The sequence below is a fragment of the Lutjanus erythropterus genome, chromosome 4, assembly GCF_056507025.1.
Source record: "Lutjanus erythropterus isolate fLutEry1 chromosome 4, fLutEry1.hap2, whole genome shotgun sequence".
In the NCBI taxonomy this organism is placed as follows: domain Eukaryota; kingdom Metazoa; phylum Chordata; class Actinopteri; order Lutjaniformes; family Lutjanidae; genus Lutjanus; species Lutjanus erythropterus.
This window is the reverse complement of record NC_139320.1, coordinates 46,174,767-46,196,629: the sequence shown is the minus strand read 5'-3', so window position 1 is coordinate 46,196,629 and position 21,863 is coordinate 46,174,767. Positions and strand designations below refer to the sequence as shown.

Genomic DNA, 21,863 nt, shown 5'->3' with positions numbered 1-21,863 from the left:
AAAAATACAAAAAAATGGAGCAAAATCAAAAATTACTTGACCTAACTTGAAAAACAGATGTTAAAGGTTTTGGCATAATCTGTAATGAAATCTAAAGATGTTGTTCTTTGGAAATTTACAAGAATGCTAAGTTAGGAGATACAAGAAAGAGAGGGCTGAGGTAGCCATGTACTTTAAACAAGTGAGCTAACACTACTGTTAGCTACTTTTACCAAAAATTAGCATTTGCTACTTACTGTGTCTTAATTTTTGTACTTACACTCACTGTTTTGAGTGGATAAATGCGATCACAATGACATTGACGGCAAAATGAAGTGCACTGTTAGTACCTGGATGTTGGACACAAAAGGGCCAAAAAGTTGAGTGTGGTATGCTGGAAACTTCTCACCTTTAACAGTCACTATCTTGTCTACGTAGCGGAAGAGTGGTGGCTGAGGCCAAGGCGGCCCACAGTGGGTGCAGTGAACACCCAATTATAAAGATATAACTCATGCTCATTTTCTGTAAGCACCATTATACTGTTGTTGGATGTTGATTTTGTGAAGTCTGTAAGTGAGTACATAGTGTACAAAGTGCACTACATGACAGTGTACTTATGGAAGTATTTGAATCAAGACACAGCAACTATTAACAAAAACAACTGTTAGCAAACACTACCATTAGCTAGTTAGTAAGTTAGTTGTTATTATAGATAGAAAAGTGAAAATTAGGACTTAGAGTTTATTTATTAGGAAGCTGGATTCTTCGACACTGTTCTGGGGAAGTGTTCATCTATAATGGTCTTTTTCCCTAAATCAGATCATAACTTACGGTTACCAAACATTTGTGACAGGATCTGCAGGTCAACAAAACAAGGAACACTCTCTGCTCCAGACTTTGGTGTCAGTTCTGTTGAAGCTTCATCAATATTCAGACAGCATAGGTATGTTGAGTTTTAGTGTTCTTCTCCCATTGACTTCAATAGAGCTGGTACCACAGTCTGGAACCAAGCAGAGAATGTTCTGTACGTTCCTTCCTTATTTTTCAGTTTCCTCGCTGTAGGTTACAGTAGGGTGTTTCTGTACATTCCCTGGTGTACAAATGTTATTTCAATCAGGAGAGATTTTTGTGTACAAAATACATTTGTTTGAGATGAGACATATGAAAGGTCTTTGGCAGTTAAACTCCAACGTGACATCATCATGTATAAAAAGCGTAATGAAGCCAAAGGAAACCCCAGATGGAGTCTAGACACTGGCGGTGGTGGTGGTGGTGAAGGGATGGCTGAAGATCAGGACTGGACTTCTCTGGATTAGAGGAACTGGAGGGGAGTGCGAAAATAAAGATAGTCTTCCTGATTGGAATTACGCTGAGCTTCATTTTATATGACAGACTGCATTGTCTTCATGCAGCATTAATTTTAAGTAACACCTTATTTACAAGTTGAGGTACAACTGGTCCGTGCTCTTCGTAAACACACCAGAAGGATACCTGGACATCAATTACTGAATTCTGGGTTAATAAAGCATCCTGAGCACAACAAAATAATGATAAAACATAAGTAAATACAGGGAGAGGGAAGCTTCTCTGCAGATACAGCTACCAGCATACAAGTAGGACATAAGTGATGATTTAAAGTGATTTTGTTAACTTTAAGAATGTAATTGGCTTTTCAGACTTATATAATTACCAGTGAATACAATTATCATTAATTACTCTCATCATGCTTGGATATGTGTCCCTTAATAGCAGTATTTCTGTGCAATACAAAATTGGATTCATTATTTGCACAGTGGTGTTGAATAACTATAAGTAGCTTTAATTGACTTTTCCCCCATTATTGCTTAACTTAACTTTGCTTGACAATTTAAAGTAAATTGTTGTGTTGCCAAAAGTTATTTATTCAGCCTGACACCCATGAACACACACCCACATATCAAACTGTTAAAAGGATGTTTTGTTTTTTAATGTGGTGGGAAAAGTGGAGAAAATAAGATGGGATGTTCAAGAATGATACTGGTCTCCACATTAGCTTTTTCTCATAACATCTAAAATGAAAAGGAAGAAAGAAGAGGCAAGTTATAACCCACTGTTTTATCATTTTGTTTTTTTTGTTTGTTTGGTATTTTGATATTTGTCATCAGTGGACTCATGCACAACATCCTATTATGCGGATGTAAATAAAACAGAGAGTGCAGATAAAACAGTGATTTAACAGCGATTTCCGTTGTGTTTTGATCAGACAGACAACCAAAGATGTTATTTTCTCCCGTAAGTGATGGTTGCAAGATGCTGCATGAACCACCAATGACATTTGTCTCCAGTTTTAACTTGTTTTCAGTAACAAAATGATACAAGCACTGTCATTGTTTGTTCAGTAATAATAGTGATTAATCAGTTGGTTAGTCCCGTACACAGACACAAAAAGTAGAACAGCTATCAAGGACACCTCTATCACAGTTATTTCTGTCCTTTAAGTGAATCTGTACTCAAGTAGAAATACTGTTACATTACAAGAAATATTACTCAACTGTAAGTAAAACCACAATCTTAAAAAATACTTTAATGCTTTATCATTAGCAGGTATTCAATTGTCCCTATTTCATAGTTTTCATTGGCTAATTTGCGATGTATTAACCTTATTTGGTACAAAGATGCAGATGAAAAGTTGTGATAATCATTCAAATTATACACCTACTCAGTAATTATGATCTTAAAGGGAGAGTTCACTCCAAAATCCAAAATACTATTTGATACGTATCTTGATATATGTTCAGCGATATGATACATCTTAGAAATTTTTAAATGGGCAACGATTCGGTTTGATACGATTCAGCTCTGTCACGATACAGTTCAGTATGATGCAGTACAAGATAATGCAATGCGTGAATCTCTACATTTTGATTCAACTAATGCTACATTTGTAGAGCGTGATTAGTTGCAAAAAGAAATCCTGATAGTTTGACTAAATATAGTAACAGTAGAGACAGAGAGAAGGACACATTACAGTGGTGTTAACATCTTATTATGAGTCTTCTGTGTAAATGAGATACTGTAGTCTAAATGAGAATCTGTGAATCTGTTTTTTTTTGCAGTAATATGATGTGCTGCTCTGCTGTGGTTTTGATTAGTGTGGAGGAACAGTGATGCTCCGTGTTTTCTGCTCTCACAGTGACATGACGTCTCTGTGGGTCAGACTCGTGTCTCTGTACTCTCAGACACGTTTTGTGTAAATGATTTGCAGCAGCGTTTCTCATCTTTCTTATAAAACCCAAACTTATTCTATACTTACGCATAATGAGAGTTTGGTTATGTGATGCAGTACAGTGTCACTTCTGTTGCTGTTTTCAGCGTGGCCTGCTTTGATGACATAAAGAGGAGACACGGGAGAGGGAGGAGGGAGCGCTTGTTTTGTGTGATCGCGGCAGCAGGCGTCCAGCGAGAGCGGTGCAGGCAGAGGCAAGAGGAGAGAGAAAACGGAGGAAAGTCACAGTGACAGCTCCTTGAAGCCAAAAATGAAACATATGCACAACCTAATGAGATGTATCGATACTCTAGCGCTGCAACGATTTGTTTCCAATTCATATTCAGCTTTTTACCGATACAGGCTGTCTGAATCGTTACACCCCTACAAAATACACATTTTTCCTCTTACCTGTAGTGCTGCTTATCTGTCTAGATTAGTTTTGGTGTGAGTTTTGGAGATATTGGCTGTAGAGATGTCTGCCTTCTCTTGTACTAGATGACACTCAGCTTGTGGTGCTCAACAACAGACTTTGTTGTGAACCATCTCATGTAGGAACTATTTTCTTTTAGGTAGAAACAAAATAGTTTTGGGAGATTCTACCACAGAATGAAAATAGTTCTTACATGAAACTGCTCAAAACAAGATGTGTGAATTAGTTTGAGTAAGTGGATCAATTTTTTTTGTTTGTTTATTTTATTTATTTATTTATTTTTGACATTTTGAGCAGCACAACCAAGTACCCATTTAGTCCCATTATATTCAAGAGAAGACAGACACCTCTATACCTGATATCTCCAAAATTCTGCAGTTCATGCAAAACTATCTATATGGATGAATAGTACTATAGGAAAAATGTGTTGTTGTTTTTTTTATTTGGGTTGAACTGTCCCTTTAATGCATCAACAATAGCGGGCATTGAATTGTATGTCATGGTTTTCATTGGCCTGTTTAGCCTTATTGGCTTGAAAAATGCAAATGAAAAGTTTAGATGATAATTCAACTCAATAGTTAGTTATGGTTTTAAAAGTAACTGTAGATTACATAGTGTAATGAAGAAAGAGTAAAATTACAGACTTCAAAAAATACTTTTAAAAGTACAAGTACCCCCCAAACAATGACTTAATTACAGTTATTTGAGTTGTTGTAATTCCTCACTTCCACCCCTGACTGTAACACTGCATGTGCGCACGTTCGTGTGCTCATGCTTGTGTTTGTGTCTCGTCTCAGGACAGCGTGAACAGTATGAGTATGATTGCAGATGTCAGACACCAGAAGCTGTTTACACAAACAAGCATTTCCTCCCTCTGCTGTTGCTGGTGATTGTTTGAGCCATCTTGTCTATGTCTTATACTCACACACACACACACACACACACACACACACACACACACACACACACACACGTAAACACCAGAGAGAGGGAGAGACAACTTAAGACAAATACACAAGCTAAAAGCATGGTATAAAAATAGATCCCATATGAAAAAAATACCTCCATAAAGTCCCCTCAGTTGTCTTTCAAAGTTAAATGAGAAAACCAAGCTCTCTTCCATCCTTATCCTAGTCTTTAGAGTCTCTGCTTGTATTTGTTGTTGTTGTCGTTTTCATTCACATAAAAAGTTTGGATGGATTATGAGGTGCGTTTTCCATTTTTTTGACTGAAAGACGACCTCATGGCTGTTGCGAAGGTGATATGATGGAATACACAGATTTTAGCCTTGCAGTATCTAACTCATCATCGCAAAAATAATGACATATTTTGTTACACCTGAGGGATGAGGTGGCAGTGGGAGAACAGGTAGGAAGGACAATCGATTATTGCGATCTCCTTTGTTACAGTCAATATTGTTGATTACCAAGGAAAAATGTATTCATTTCATTCTGACTTTTTAGAAAGTTTTAAAGGTTGAACCCATCTGGCACTGTAAAACTTATAACCACCCTAAACCCTTTGCATCCCATTAGCTTAAAACAAAGATAACCTGCATTATCAAACACAAAGGCAGATTTTTTAACGTCCTCTCCAGACTCCATGGTATCAACTCAGTACAGGCCAGATTCTGTTGATTTATGCCTTTGTTTCTCTAGTGTGGCAGATGACACAGAGGAAATAATGTTTTTATGTCAAAATATGCAAATATATGCAGGTTTTCCTAAGGTTTTTACCTTTTATTTTTTGTGAGGTGCCCCTGAAAGCCAAGATTGAACTTATTTGTGAAAAAGAAAAAAGAGACAGACATTATTAAAAGTCTGTGTGTTCAACTTTCATTACTTTTGTAGCTTCTAACTAAATCTCTGTGGTTTGAAGTTTAGTTTTTCTCATGTGTTGCTGTGCTTTCAGGTGCTTTATTTTACTGTTTCGTGTTTTCTGTCAGCTGGATGGGAGTTCTGTTAAGTCACAAGCTGAACATTTCCTCATTTTGGTGCTTCATAATAAAAGCTTTTAGATGACAAAACATCAGGGGACTTTTATTGTGATGAATTTGTAGTAAGTAAAATGTGTATACATTGTTTAGCCACTCCACTTAATATGAGCAAACCATCACTAAATACACACCTTGAATGTGGTGCAAACTCTGTCGTGCTGGACTGACACCGTCGGCTGGGCGACAAGCCTTTTTTCGCCAAAAAGGGGCAAAAACAGCACATGCACCCGCATGATACCCACGACCACTGCAGAGTCATTTGACCTGGGAGTGAATGGCCTTTGTACCATTTCCCTTTGAAGTCAAAAGCCAGATATGGGTGTTAGTGGGTTTTTTGCCCAGTATACAGCACTACTTTGTTTTTAATATATCGCCATCCTGTATGTGTGGCTAAATCAGAAAAATGCATCAAGTTTACATCAAGATGTCTTTGCATGAGAAAAAGAAAACTCTCTACCATCACTTCCAGGGATTAATCCTTTCTCTTTCTTTTTCTCAGTCATAAAAGTGAATGAAGCTTGCTAGACAGTCCTCAGGCACCCTGATAATGTTGATGATGAATGACTGATGCATGTTGCTCCCTCCTCCCTGACACTGTTCATTGCCCTTTCCTCCTCCCTAAAGTGTAGAAGTCACCAAGGCACATTAAGAGCTTATTATCTGGACTAAAATATGTCCATCTAGCATGATTACAAATATGGGGAGTCTGAGGAGGCCATATGTGCACCAATTACATTTGTGTTCATATAATCCTGCTGTACTTTCTTCTCTAGGCTCTGGTATAAAAACACTTGGAGGAATCGAAGTTGACATTTTGTGAAATCCACTAGTTTTCTTTCTTTCCAAGACTTGGATGTGAAAAACAACACCACTCACATAATTGTCAAATATAAGGCTATAGCCACCAGCTGGTTATCTTAGCTTAGCTTAGCATAAGACTAGACAACAGGTGGGAAAAGCAATACAAATGTAAAAACAATAAAGTGGGGTTTCAGTCTTTATGCTAACCTGAATAAACCATCTGCTGGCTGTAGCATTATATATTTCACTGACAAATGTGACATTTGTATATTTCTGCTCTTCGTCTTTACGAGAGCCAGAATTAAATAAGAAATGTTGAATTATTCCTTTGAATTTACTGACATTTGATTCTACTTAGACTATTTTTTTTACAAAGGAGTACAGATAGATAGATAGAGAGCTGAACATTATGATGTCACAGTGAAGTTGACCTTTTACCCTTTGGATATCAAAAATTTACAATTTTATGCTTTTAGAAATTTGAATGAACTGTTGTCATAATTGGTGTATAAATTCTTTTTTTTTTTTTTTTTTTTTTTTTTTGAGGTCACAGTCACTTTGACTTTTGACCATCAATCTCTAATGGAATTCATCCTTGGGACCAAGTGGACGTTTGTAAAAAATGTTTAGAAATTCCGTCCAAGTGTTTCTGAGATACCATTTTCTCGAGAAGCAAACGCACATGAGGTCACAGTAACCTCTGACCACCAAAATCTAATCAATTCACCCCGATCCCAAGTGAATATTTGTGCTAAATTTGAGGAAAAATGGTTGAATTCTTCTTGTGCGTTTTTATTACAGAGTTTTAGTAGTTGTTGTATTTTAAGACACATAATTTTAATCCGAATCAAGGATTGTGTAACAGACTTTCAGTGGCCTGGGGCTCCACCACATACAGCTGGTGGCTTTTTTTTATGTTTTTTCGCCCATGCTCCTCAGACAGCATGAAAAGTGAAATCCTGATGTCTCTTCAGCCTCCCAAATCCACACGGATTGATCTGGTAATCACTTAACGTGATGATGTGAACCAGGCATGTGTTTTACATTGCGCCACGTCTCTTCAGTTAAACATTAAACGTGAACTGTAGCGCGGCCTTGTTTCGCTTAATGTGACAGCTTCCATCTGTGGCCATTTCACAGCAGCATTTACTCCGCTCCTCGCAGCCATTCAGTTTATTTCATTTACGGAGGCTAAAATGGGCACAGTGAGACGCGTGCAGACTGTATTTGTTATTACAGCCTAAATGTAGAAGAGCTCCGGTGTGCGCTCGCTCCATGTGGGCTGATGGGCCATGCTATGACTTCAATTTAAGCAGCATGTCACATCTGGCAGCTGATGTGGCAGTGATGTAACTAGATGTGGCCATGCATACATTAGTGCATTTGAATTAAACTCTCAAACACATACACAAATAACAACCCCGGGTTCACGGGCACGCCACTGATGGACCCTGCACGCTTTACACAAGGCTTTCCAGCTGTGTGAGAGGGACAGAAGAAAAAGAGAGAACACATGTGGAGCCTAAGAAAGAGTGTGCGCTTCCCTACTGTATAAACCCCAGTGTTGTCTGACCTGTGGTGATGTAAGATGAGCGTCCTACAAGAGCATGACAAGGTGAACGCTGTCTGCGGTGAAGAGGAGAGGGGAGAAAAAGGAGGGGGAGAAGAGATAAAAGTGAGAAGTAGGAGGCATGGAGCGAGGACAGGAAGTGGGAGGGAGGGGGGGGGGCAGAGACGGAGGGATAGATGGAGCAGGGACAGGTTCAGATGTACTGGTAGGAGGAGGGATAAAGTGAGAATATGTGGAAGAAGTGTTAAAAATAGATTATACAAGGGAAAGAAAGAAACAGAGGAGGAGCGGGGCTCAGCGGCATAATTCAAAATTAGCATAAACACGCTTGTTCATTGTAGGCTGACATGGTCTTTTGGTATGAACGGATGCTCCTGCCATGATCTTATTGTGTCATTACGGCGCCATGAATTGAGCCGTTATAGGGAGAAAGGCGAAATGGGGAAGAGAGGCCGTGGAAGATAAGCAGCTTTACAAATAAGAGGAGGTAACGGAGGAAGGGTAGAGACGTGGATTAAAGAGCAGGAGGAGGAGGAGAACGAGGAAAGGAGATGCAAAGGCGACGGGCGAGAGTGAAGAAGGAGGAGGAGGAGGAGAAGTCGTGGAGAAAGGACGAGAAGAGGAATAGAGAGGGAAACAGAAGGAGAGCAGCGAGTGGGATGTGCGGAGGATTACTCAGCATGTATCAAGCTGCAGCTGTATTGTGCTGTGAGGTGTCTTTGGTCCCTCAGAAAGAAAACACGGTTGTGTGAATAATAGCCCAGATGACACAACATGTACACACACACACTCACTGTACATGTTTATTTTTGTGTGAGTGCATTGTGTGACTCCTTTTCCCCTCTTAAATGGTTGAAAAGAAGTCAGATGATGTTCTCAGCTGAACAAATACACGTGGACACATAGTCAGCGCGCAGCTTCCCATTGATTCATGTTTGTGAGGAGTGGGCACGTGTTGATGCTGCTCTGTGAATGAGTGGATCCCTCTCTGAACAAGGGATGTTCCAGGCGACAGATTTCCCAGTTGATTAAGTGGAAATTTAAATTAGACAATTGAGCATGATTTATTAATTGATAATAATTTCTTCAGACAATGTTAAACATTGTATTAAGAGCCGTTTGAAGCTGTAAATCACATTATTAAGTGAGAAGAAGTCACTCAGTAGAGTGCAAACCTTCAACTGATGGTGAAGCACCTGCTGCAACCCCCCCCCAACGTTACACCAATATTAACATGACCCCCACGTACATTATCCCTCGCTGAAACAAGATTTCAAATTGAAACAGTCAATCACTTGTGGCCCGTAGTAGCCCATTAAGAAGAGTGAGAAATCAGCTGATGGTTGTATGAATCAGAACAATCAAAAAAAAATAGAATTACTGCCTCACAGTTGTGTGTCTCCACCAACCAGTCAAATTGCAGTTTATATCCATGTCATGAGGAGGACAAAGGACTGACAGACAGCTGAATATTATGATGTCATACTGGAGTTGACCTTTGACTCATGACTTCTTGAGTGATGAAAAATATGTTTAGCGAGGCCACCCAGACCTTGATTGTTCCAAGTGGATGCTTGTACCAAGTTTGAAGTAATTCCCTCAAGGCCTTCATATTGCGTTCACAAGAATGGGATGATGCTGTCGCCAGGGTGGAGCCATAAAAATTTAATTTTTTCAAGGTTTTTCAAAGGTTCTAAATCACAGAGGTCCTTCAGTACACAGTCACAAATATGCACAAAAAGAATTAGGCTGATCGCCCAGTGCAGTATTAGCTCCAGACAAGATGCAGGTCTGTTGATCATACACACACTCAGGCACACACTCACACACACACACACACGGAAGCAATCACATAATCCGCAGATGGGGATAATAATAACAGCTGAATCGTATTATAAGTGCAGCTGAAATGTGAAACACCTTGTTCTGTGCATTGTGACCATTACACATTATCCTACAAAATATGACAACAGCTCAATAAATGTGTTATCTTTTCAGACTGAGCAGGATCACAGCGTTTGTGGGGAACCGATGGCACGACACTGTAACATTGCTGCCACACAATATGGCTAATGTTAGCAGTTCTGGCAGCCACAGCACCAGCAACAGCCTGCTGTCCTTCGAGGTGCACATCCACATACATGTGCTGAGTTTTGCTCCAGTCGAGTACTTGTATGATAGTTTTTAGATGTCTGAGAACAACATGCAGGCCATCTGGACATTAGTAAAGGGAGAGGTGGACCGACGTCTCACCCGCAATTTCTACCAGGCAGGGCTGTGTTGCATCACAACTGTGCCGCGGCAGCCGGAGTGATCAGTGGGCATTCTAGACAATGCTTGTGATTCCACCAGATAGGCGAAGGATGGATCAGAACCATGGTGCAGACGTGCTGTGCTTGGTGGAACCAACCGGTCAGGGGACTGCAGCTCTGATTAGTGTAGTTAAACCAACTAGTATTTCTGGTGCCCACTAGCAAGAATGTTTAAGTCGACTAACCATGCACATCCCTGCTTTGAATCTGCCAGTTATTCAGCGGACGGATTCATGTGACAGTCACACCACAAAAACTGACATTTCTGTCAGTCGCCCACCCAGGAGAAGCATCTGGAAAGCTGTGAATACTAAACTACCCTGAAGTAGACTCAAAAAAAAAAAAAAGGCAGCTTTCTGGGCAGCGTTCGGCTCTAAAATGTGAGCTCCGCTGGGATTTGTTCTGCAAAAGATCTCGCTCTCAGTGTTCCAGCGTCAGTTTGTGAAGGTCAGTAGCACAGCATATTCAGCTGTTTAAAAGCACTGCTGTCGATTTGTGTATTCAATAAACGTCTACAGCACACCACCCTTATCCCATCAAATAGAGTGATTTCATAATATGAATTTTAAAGCCAAAAACATGAACTCTGATGACTCCCACTTTGGAATATTACTTGAGTGTACTGACGCTTTTACACTGATCTCAGTGTATTTGCACCATTTCTTAACAGTGAAAACAACACTTAAATGATGGAACAGTGCTGAATCTATTGGATGGTTTTGTCGGCTGTGAGCATTTCCTTTTTTTTTTTTCAAATTATTTCATCAGAGTACATCTGTCAGATACGTGCATTTACTGCAGCACTGAAAGTGATTTAAACTTTCTGGTTCAGGACAGTAGAATAATCGTTAATTGGCACTGAGAGCCTGGGATGCAAATGAGGGAGCAGCAATTGTATTTATAACCGTTTTAAAAATTAACATGATAGCTACTGAAACTGGCTGACATTTAGTTATACACGGACCTGTAAAAGTCAATCGTGTTGCAGCTCACACAGAGGGAGAGAGAGAGAGAGTATAGCAGCAGTAGCTGCAGAAAAAGAGGCTATAATTGGATGCTGCAGATTTACCACTCAGCATTAGTCGATGTATAACATTCATAAAACTTTCCATCCCTCTGCCTTCTGCCGCAACGCACCCGTGCCTGCATCTCATCAGTGGGACCGAACTGGAACAGTCTGATGCACAGTGCACCTTCAAGATACTGATGCAAACAAACAAACAAAAAAAGAGGAAAGAAACAAATTCAGCAGGTTACAAAATGATACAGGAATACCTTGAGCAATTTACATATAAATGGCTGCAGCTGTGTTTTCCCAATGCTAACTGTAGACTCTGTTTCAGGAATAAACATTTCCAAGGTGTTACTGCACTGTGTCATGTACTTTGCAACAGGGGACCAGTATATAGCATAGCCCAGCAACAGAAAGCTCAGTATAGTAGCCTGATGCTATTACAGTGCATCTTGTAGGTCGTGACTGATGGCATGTTGTGTACTCAGAAGTAAGGAGGCAGCTTAAGTTTGTTGTATTACCGTCCCTTGTTGGGAAAGTGTTCCTGCACAGTTAACACACGAGCTGTCCGTCCATCTGTCTGTTTACTTCCACCTATCCAAGATCGGACAGGTGGAAGGAAACGCTTGCCAGCTCCTCCGCCTCAGTTGGCTCCTTTTGACCCAAAGGAGCAGTGTTTCTATTCCAAGCTTCCTCCGGGCGTCTGAGCCCCTCACCCTCTCATAGTTGCCCGACTTAAAAACCAAAAACCTGCCCTGTTGGTAAGTCACTCCAACTCTGCTGTTTGTTATGTAGAAATGGGGCAACCGAACAGCAGACCTGATAAACAATTGGCCGTTCATGTGTAACTTGTAACTTCTAGGTATACGATAGGCTGTTACGATGAGCAAGGGAGGGAGCACACGTGGGGAATATCTGTGAAATGGTTGGCTGTTCGTGTGTCACTCGTACCTCACTTCATTGTCATAGGATATGACAGCCTGTGTTCATTATGTGCTTTCATGGCAGTTTACATTTAATGCACTTAAGTGAAACTGTCGAACATTTTATAGAAATACTGTCTTATTGCTGTTGATGACATGTCTCGAGAGAAAAGACATCGCTGTAGTTTTAACGCCAAGGCTTGGTATGTAGGTTTAGTGGCATGTTGTATCCTTTTTACAAAGATTCATACATTTTAATGCAGCATGACATGAATCAGTCCTGCTAACAATCGGCTATCCTCTGACAATGATTGAGCCTCCGGGGACAACAGACAACTTCCACTGTAGCCAGCAGATATCCTGATGAGAGATAGATATACTCCAATTCCAATACCTGAACTTTGCATTAAAAGAAACTAATGTTTTCACCACAACCCCATAACAGTTCCACCCAATCCAGTTGGACAACTCAAAAAGCAGCTTCATGGATTCCCACAAAACCAACCGCACCAGGGAATAAAGATTGAAACAGTGTCTGTATTCACAGTTCATCAACAGGGATCAAGCGGTGCAACACTGGGTACTCACTGTACTGATGGTCAGTCAGGCAGTTGACTGAAAACACCGTTGACTCCTGAGAAACTCCAAATGGGAAATTACATAATCCACTGGATTATTCTTCCTCCAGATACAGACTCCAGAGACTCTCTGCTCACCACAAACTACCTACAATTAACACAGAGTCTGCAACCATAAAAGTTGGTGTGCAGGGCACTGTGGGGATGCAATAGGGTCCTGTTTTGGGGCTAATACATTACATGGTATCAGATCAGTGTATAGACTCAGATAAATAGAAGGGTATCAGTATCAGAGCAACCATAATAATAGATAACTGATATTCAGGCCAAGATTTCGTCTTCCGTGTCATTGTTTACAGTCCAATTAGGAATTTGAGACACGAGAAGGGAGTTGAGGATAATCTCGATAAACATCTCTATAACATATCTACAAAGACTGCATTCATTTCATCTCTTTTTTGTTCCCCTGTGTGCAGGTAAAGCCTGCTGAAATATGATCATCAATACAACTTGAAATACAAATGGACTTAAAGTGTAAACCAGGCTTTGGACACCAAAATCTTGCCCCTTGCCCACAGATGCTTCTTTCCTGTGCAGATAGAGACTGGAAACGAATTAACCTAGCTAAGCCTAACTTGAATTTTTAGCATAATCCCTTTACACTATTTCAAATATGTGAAAATGTATGCAGTGTGTTACCATTCATCTGTCACTTTTTGAAGTCTCATAATTGCTCCCCAGTTTTAAGGTGCTTCCCTTCCTCTTACGATGACTCACAAGTGACACATACTGTTAAGTGTTAATGAAATACCCACTAAATCACTGACAGTACAAGCATTCACACTCTATCGACCACGGGGTCTGTGAGCTGGCACCATCCCATTTATCTCCAACAACAGAAACCCATTTCCTTCTGCAGGAAGGTGAGAAAATGGGACTGTTGTTGGATTAAAATCTTGTGCAGGTTTAAGGTTTTAGCTTCAGACCAGGCCTTTGGTTGTTATATTGGCAGCTTTCCACCGAAAATGCTGATGGCAGCTTATTTGTATCGGGGTAAATGGGATGATGGGGAGATCCGAGAGTGTTGAATTTGGAGATTGGAGTCTTTTAGGTGTTACAAACATAAAGTGCTCTGCAGTGCCCTATTGGATTATTGGCGGATTCAAAGCTTTGCGCAAAATAATGGTGTCAGGGGTAAGAGACTGAAGTTTGGTACACAGAGACAAGGTTTTGTTTTAAAATGTCAGGCTGAACAAAGCCCTGGCATCAATGGATTTTTTATGTTTTTCGTTGCCGTTAAATGATCAGTTTATTGCAGGGTTGTGTTGTAGTGAAAGGTTGGGCTTGTTGTCTTGTTTGAATGAGTCCATGGGTAAGGATTTATTTTGTCAAAGCACGGTGAATGTTTATTTCGCATTAGATGTTAGATTTGTCATTTTCTAACAGGTTTTTAGGGGATTTGTATTTGTTAATCTGCTCTACTTGTCATTTAAGCCAAGACTATTTGTTTGCGTTGCTGCTCTGAATAAATATTATGCACCAGAGGACTCCACATAATGCTAAATATTACTTTATTTTGCCGTACACCCTTGGGGATACAGCCTGTGATACAGACATTTGCTTTAACTTCATTTGAAACCATACTAGTGTCATTTTATCCTCATTGATATAAGATGAGACAAGTTTTAAATAATCAGCAGCGGAAGTTCAACCACGATTAAAATATATGTCAGATGAAGTTGCAGTTCACATTAAAATGTAGGCGGTAATCAGAGAGTGCTTTCATGTCTCTTTGTCAGTACAATTCATGCACATGCTGCAGTGTATTAGGACAGGCTGGCAGTGATTTAATCACTTGGACCAACATTTAGTGGAATTTGTAGCCTGTTGGTGAGAGTGTATGTCTTAAAGACTGTTATTCAGTCTGCTCAAACCCCTCAGATCTCATTTAAAGGGATAGTTGGGTTATTTGAAGTGGGGTTGTCTGAATCAGTGTATTACATTACAGTAGCTGCCACCAGAGATTAAGGGAACATGTTTAATTGAAATACCTCTCTGACAACAACACTTACAGCCTCCTTTGAAATTCCAGTTCTGGGCTGGAATAAACTGAGCAATATGTTAATGGAGTCTGGCAGGCAGTGAGACAGGAAGTCACTGAACTCAAACTTCAGTGTGTGTATTTTCAGAGCACTGGGCTTTCTGAGCTTATCGAATGGGCAGGAAGTCAGAGACAGAAAACGCAGGGAGAATCCAGTTCATTGCTGTGCTTGGTGGAATCAACCAGTTACACAATTTAGAATGTTGCGTGGATCTATCATTGCTTTACCTTGCCATGAAACAGCCTTTTCCACTGAGAAAGTGCTGTTATATAAGCCAAGTATCACCATGGGTGAAATCAGTAATTTTACCCAACAGAATCAGAAAGTTGCCGTTCTACCAGCGACTCCCATTTCTGTGAGGAAAAATGAATGATTTGGAGTATGATGGCTTTGTAGAGAGTGACATTTGGCTTGGTTTCTCATCAGAAAATGCAGATGGCAAAGTGAAGCACTGAAAATATTTGAAATATAGCCTACAATTAGACTGATATTGATTTTTTTAGGTGGACCTTTTTGTAGGTGGCTAAAGTACCTTTTGTTGCTGACCCTGTCCACAGCAGTACACTGCTGAGTTTCCATGCTGCTGCCCCACTCTGCTTCTCCAAACTGGGGCCATGACATCGAGCATCTAGTATAGTTAATACACTGAGTGCTGACAGAGTATACAAATTCTTAGAAGTACAGATACTTGTGTGAAAACAGACTCTGCCCTCTGAAGGTCATTTCTACCAGCTGTTTCTGTGCAAAGCTAACTGAACCTCACGTTTTTTCAATGGTCAAGTCTCTCTTTGTCTTGTTATGTCCTTAATGGGTTTTTTTGTCTTGTTTCATCATTTTTATGCCTTGTTACATCTTTCATGTTGTTTTCACGCTGTTATGTCTTTATGTTGTTTTTCCTCTTGTTACATCATCGTTTTTTGTCTTTTTCTGTCTTTTGCCACCTTTGTCTTGTCTCTACATCATTTTTCATCTTATGTCTTATGTGTAGTTTGGTGTCTTTTGACATCTGTTGTGCTTGATACGCACTGATAGATGCAACAACAGAATCATCATGTACATACATATACATACGTATATACATATATATGTAATTTATTAAGAAAGGTGGTACGCAATGATGCGAAATAAAAATGAATAATAATTTACCTAAAATACATAAAATATATTAAAACTACATTTGCTTGTTTTGCAAATGTAAGTAGAGAATAGAAAGTGCAGATATTATGTTAAAATTTGGGAGTAAAACTAAAAAGTTCAGTAGATACCTGAAAACTTAAGTGGAGTAACAAAGTATTTGTTCTTGGTTATTTCCCACCTCTGACAAGTACAACCCTACATTAAATAATCTGAACTATCCTTTTAAATGTAAGGAGTCGAGGTGATGTGCTGCTACAGTGTCACTATCCAGAACTGTGTGCCATAATGAAAGGTAGAAGACTTGGGTTGGCAATTGTAAGGAACAATGGCTAATTAATTCTTATGCCATGAATCAGTTATTAAATGGGACCAGTTTCCTCCTTTGATAACCTGTCTCATTGTTAAAAAGAAAACTCTCACCGCTCTGCCAGCTGTGCCAGGCAGTTATTTTAAGTGCAGAACCTCAATAGGGGCCCCTATCAGGCCATTTAGACTCTCAATGGGCGTTCAGTCCAAAAATAAGGGGTGTGTTACTTCAGGTCTGCTACCAGTGAGACAATGACAAACACCAGTAGAATTACAATGTTCACATCACAGCGTGATCTATAAGCAATGTGATGATTAACAACCACAGCTACAGTTGCGGTGTGTTGCAGCAAAAGTTGAGGCGAGCTCACTTTGTGTTTCTTTTTTGTCTGAGCCCTTTGGGTGGGCACTCCCACTATGCCAGTGCAGTGGTCTTATTAAAATGGATGAGGGGCTTGAGTTTTTTCAAAGTACTAATGTTGGGCTGAACATGGCCTCAGGGCTCTGTTTTTGTGCAGCACTTGCTCGTACAGTTGCGGAGTGACTTTTTTTTTGTCACGCTCCTGGTAGAGAAGTGCAAATGTAATGACAATGCGATTTTTGTATTCGTTTACTAGTGACATCGTACTCGCTGTTTGGAGCAGAAGTTTTGCTTCACACATGAGCATACATAGTTTTATTTGACCCAGAAGCTTATTCATACCTTTCCTCACCTTGACGAGAATAATCAACAACTTATTTAAAAAAAAAAGGCTCCTTCCTTTTCTGAAGATGATTGATGCACACTTGCACCCACAGAGAAGCAGCAATAACAGACCAATGTCATGTGGATAATCAAAGTAATATATTTTGACATGTGCATGTTGTGATTATAGGAAGAAATTTAATACATTTAAACATTTAATACATTCATTTTAGGGTTAGTCTTCCTCTCTTGTTTTCATCTTTTAGGCTATTAACGTCATATGTTTGTCATATGTTGTTTTTGTCTTGAGTCTTTTACACTGTGTACATCTTGTTATGTCATTTACACTATGTTCATCTTTTTACGTCTTTTATGTCTTGTCACGTAGTTTTCATCTTGTTATGTTTTTTATGGCGGTTTTCATCTTGTTCTCGTTGCACCTTGTGCATGAAATGCACAGATGGATACACAAGGAATCGTCTTATATATTCTATATATGCTCAGTCTTGATGTTGGGAAGGCGTCATGCAGTGATGAAAATAAGAATAATCAATAACTCTTCATAAGCCTGTTGTAAAGATGGCAGCTCTGGACGTATATCTAAATGTGAAGAAGACCATTAGCCCAAACTGTGACTTGTGAATGTGCCAGTAAATTGCCATGAAGGGAGCTACTGTGCACAGACCTTCCTTTATGTTTTCATTGCTGTCTCCTGTTGCTCCATCACTTGCCTGAAACGGTATTTCAATGTGCAGGACTGCTAAGCTTTGTCAGCTTCATTGATCATATTGAAGGCTGTCCCTCCACATGCACAATCAGTGTACTTTCCTAATAATGTGTTCTCTGTGCTCATGACACTTTTCCAGATTGCACCACACAGTGTTTCTCTGCCCTTGTTAAAATTCAGTCATTAAATTTGCAAAAGCTAGTTGGCAACAACCTAGTGTGCTTGTGGCCCAAGTTTGCTCTAATAATATTGGCATTTTGAAATATTCTGTTCAATAATTTCTATATCACGGCCCAATTATTTACTATATCTTGTCATTCTCATTTCTTCAGTCAACGCAGTCTGCCAACTTGTTTCCATGAAGTTCAAACTTATTTGTCTTTATACATTGATATTTTGCCACTTATTGGACTGGGAGGCATTTGTTCTGTCTGTTTATTATTATTTTTTGAACCAGTAACATTTAACCATACTCTGGGTGTGCCAACCACTCAATGAGCCATTTGAGAACAGCACCAGGGTTCCCCCAGGAGGACTACTGTGTGACAGCTAATCATTTTAGCATTCTCACATTACACTACTAATGAGGCCAATGGCGGGAGAGTTGTTGGTGTTTAACAAGGAGGACGGGGGGCCGACCAATGGCTTTCCATCACATTTTTCCCATAAATCTATAGTCACTTAGTGGAATGCATTTAGTAATTTGTTTTAACAGGGGAACTGACAGCCAGCATCATGTGGTTTTGCCGGTATTTATTCAGGGCTTTTCTGACTTGGATTATACAGTGCGTCTTTAAAAATCATTTTACAGTTTTGCCTAATAAACACTAGATCAGTAAAACTCAAAACTTGCGGCCAAATCTGGCTCCTGACTGGGTGGCAGGTGGCCATCCAGACATTTTCTAATTCACAATGAAAATGAGTTGATTCACTGTTTTTTCCCAGGGAAGGATATGACAGCAACAACTATTAGCTGAAGAAGAGCAAAGGTTTTACAGAAATGAAGATCATTCAGATTTCATAAATGTGTAAAGAGCTCAAATATGCAGTGTAAGTCATTATGACAGGTTCAACTTAAAAATATAAGTTCTCCTGCTGACTAAAATGTGAGTTGGCTCAACTTTATTTTATTTTGCTCGCAGCTTTTATTCAACTCATCATTTCAAGTCAGAACAACTAATGCTTAAAAGTTCTGAAGTAGACCAGCAATAAAAACTACAAATGAACAAATGAATTAAATGAACAAACAGTTAAATATGGTAAAATATGGTTGCAGTTATTAAATGCATTAAAATATCTGATTGATCTGTCAATTCTTGCACACTGAGTTAATTTAATCAATAAGTTAATAAGTCAGTTAATTTAAAATAAGGAATTTTAAGGAAAGATGATTTGTGGCCTCTAAATAATTATGTCAAACATTAACATAAATGTTTAGTAATTGGTCCTTGGCCTCCTGTCATTTTGCAATAGTTGCCCCCAGGCAAAGTAAGTTGAGTATCCCTGCACAATTGCAGGCCTTATCACTGATGTTCAGTCGAGCATTGAATGAGACAGTTGACTTTTTTTTTCTGGGTTGGGCTCCATCACTGTGTTAGTCTTCATTTTTTTTAAAATAGAGAACAAGATAAATGTGACTAAATCAGTGGCTTGTCCTCATCAGAGTTGTCCAGAAAGTAGCTGTCTGCCAAGGCTGTCCCTTTGCAAGTTAAGGTGGATGAAGTGCTCTTCATAATTTGAAGTGTAATTAGCTGCTGATTTGGCCTGCTCTGATCCACAGAGATGCAACTGAATCTGGCTCTGTGGCCTTGTCTAGAAAAATAAATCACTCCCATACAGACACACACACACACACACACACACACACACACACACAGGGATGCACACACATTTTTGCCCATGACACCCAAAGCACGAATGTTATGCAGACAAACAGCACACCTCTTCTAGCGAAACACATCTTTTTGCCCAAGGCTGAAAATATGGTACAGCTGTAGCTAACAGGTGTTGCTAAACCTTGCTTAGCAACATGAAATTTTAAAATATTATTTTTTGCATCAAAAAAATCAAAAAAAAGTTTCAGCCTGTATCTCTTGGATTTTAACCCAGCTCTATTTAAAAATCAGAAAGAAACTGACGATAAAAAGTTGTCTTCATTTGAAACAAACACAATTTCCTCCAAATATGTGGAGATTGTAGCTTTTTACACCAAGTTTGATTCAATATATTTCTGAAACACCACCAAAACTGCTGTAAATAGCCACGATGGAATGAATCTCAGTCTGCTTAAAAGAAGACAAAGTAACTTCAGGGCAGTTTTACAACAAAAAAGATCCACAACATTTCTCTCTGTTTGCTTTCTGGGTTCGACATTCAAAGTCTGACAACAACAGATCCTTCGCCGGATAATGCTGGGCCTTCAAAATAAAAGACAAATGTTCCACACTTGTCACCACACGACACCTAATGTCTTTCTTTCCCTTTTTTTTGTCTTTCTTTCTTTCAGATCCAGCGATCAGGAGGAAAGCCACGTCAAAAGCCAAGAAGGAAACGGATAAACAGATAGAAAATTAATAAAGTAGCGGGGTATCACTTAGCCAAATCTTCATCCTCAAAGTCATCATCATTACATCACTGAATAAGTTTACAGGTCCAGAGTTCTGCATCAACGCTAAAAATACTTAAATGTGAAGAAAAAAAATGCTGTACGACTGTATTTGAATGCACCACCTGCATTGTTATCATCGTGGTTCTATTCATTCAGGACCTCTGCACATCTTCATTATCACATCTTCATTACCACCATGGCGTGCGTTTACGTGCACACAGCGTGATTGAAAACAAGTCACATCTCACTTAATGATCTATTTCTAAAGAGTCACATCTCCATATGTGACTGACAGATATCCCTTTATATTAAACATCGGAGTAACGCAGGTGATCTATACGAGCGTCTCTCTCGTCATTCTCATGCTTTGACCCAGACGCCACGCTGGTTATTGTAAATGGGATATGTGGTGCACAGGTACCACCGAGATACGTTTATCTCCATATTGTGTGTGTGCACGTAATTGCGTTCGTTGCCATTCCCCACCGTCATCATCATCATTATCATCATGTTTGTTGCGGTTCCCTGCAGAGATGCAAGTTGGCAGAAGATCAGATAGACAGAAAACCTCAGACCTTTTGACCCATACCAGAAGAAACACACACACATACACACACACACACACACACATACACCAAAAAAGAACACACAAACGCTTCGTCTTCACTTTTCTCCTTCTGTGTTCCCCTTACTTTTTCTTTGGGCTTTATCTTTTGTATGTGTACATAAAGCAATTTCAAATCTTATAGTTTTGTACATGTAATTTTTATGGTGTGTGGAAATTTTCTAATAAAATAAAACAAAAATGGATGACTTTCTCCTAGACTGGCTGCATTGTTTCTTTCTTTTTCTTTTTAATCCATATCTCTATTTTAAATTAGTCTGGAGATGTATGCCATAAGACATAGAGTTACCCTGTTAAAGGGACAGTTCACCCCAAAATCCAAAATACATATTTTTCCCCTGGCCTGTAGTGCTTTTTATCCATCTTGATTTTTTTGGAGAAAAAGGCAAAGCATTAGCATAGTGCTTAGATGAGTCACATTCAACTGTCACAAAAAAAGTTGGTGTTGGTGATTGAGTGTCCATATGATAATATTTTTAATTCTGCCCAAAATACACACCTTTTCTACAACAATTAACACACTCAAAGTTGAAATTCAGTTGCATCAAGCTACGTCGTAGAAAAAACTAAAATTATGCAGTTGTCAACTTAATAGGACAGTTCACCCCAAAATAAAAAAATACATACATTTATCCATTAAATAAATAGCACTGGGCGGCATTGGGTGGTTAGCACTGCCGCCTCACAGGAAGAAGGTCCTGAGTTCGATCCCCCAGCTTCCCGGCTAGGGCAGGGCCTTTCTGTGTGGTGTTTGCATGTTCTCCCTGTGTCTGCGTGGGTTCTCTCCGGGTTCTCCGGCTTCCTCCCACAGTCCAAAGACATGCA

The 21,863-nt window shown here is 39.5% G+C and overlaps 1 protein-coding gene across 3 annotated transcripts in view; it reads left to right on the top strand.

Annotated features, from left to right (window-relative positions):
* Nucleotides 1–20,842, top strand: part of LOC146329215 (leucine-rich repeat and fibronectin type III domain-containing protein 1-like protein) — a 295,854-nt gene extending 275,012 nt beyond the window's left edge. For all 3 annotated transcript variants that reach the window (XM_084718151.1, XM_084718150.1, XM_084718149.1), the window contains one exon: nt 20,312–20,842. The gene's annotated coding sequence lies outside the window, so the exon portion shown is untranslated. The remainder of the gene's footprint in view (nt 1–20,311) is intronic.
* The last annotated feature ends 1,021 nt before the right edge of the window (nt 20,843–21,863 follow it).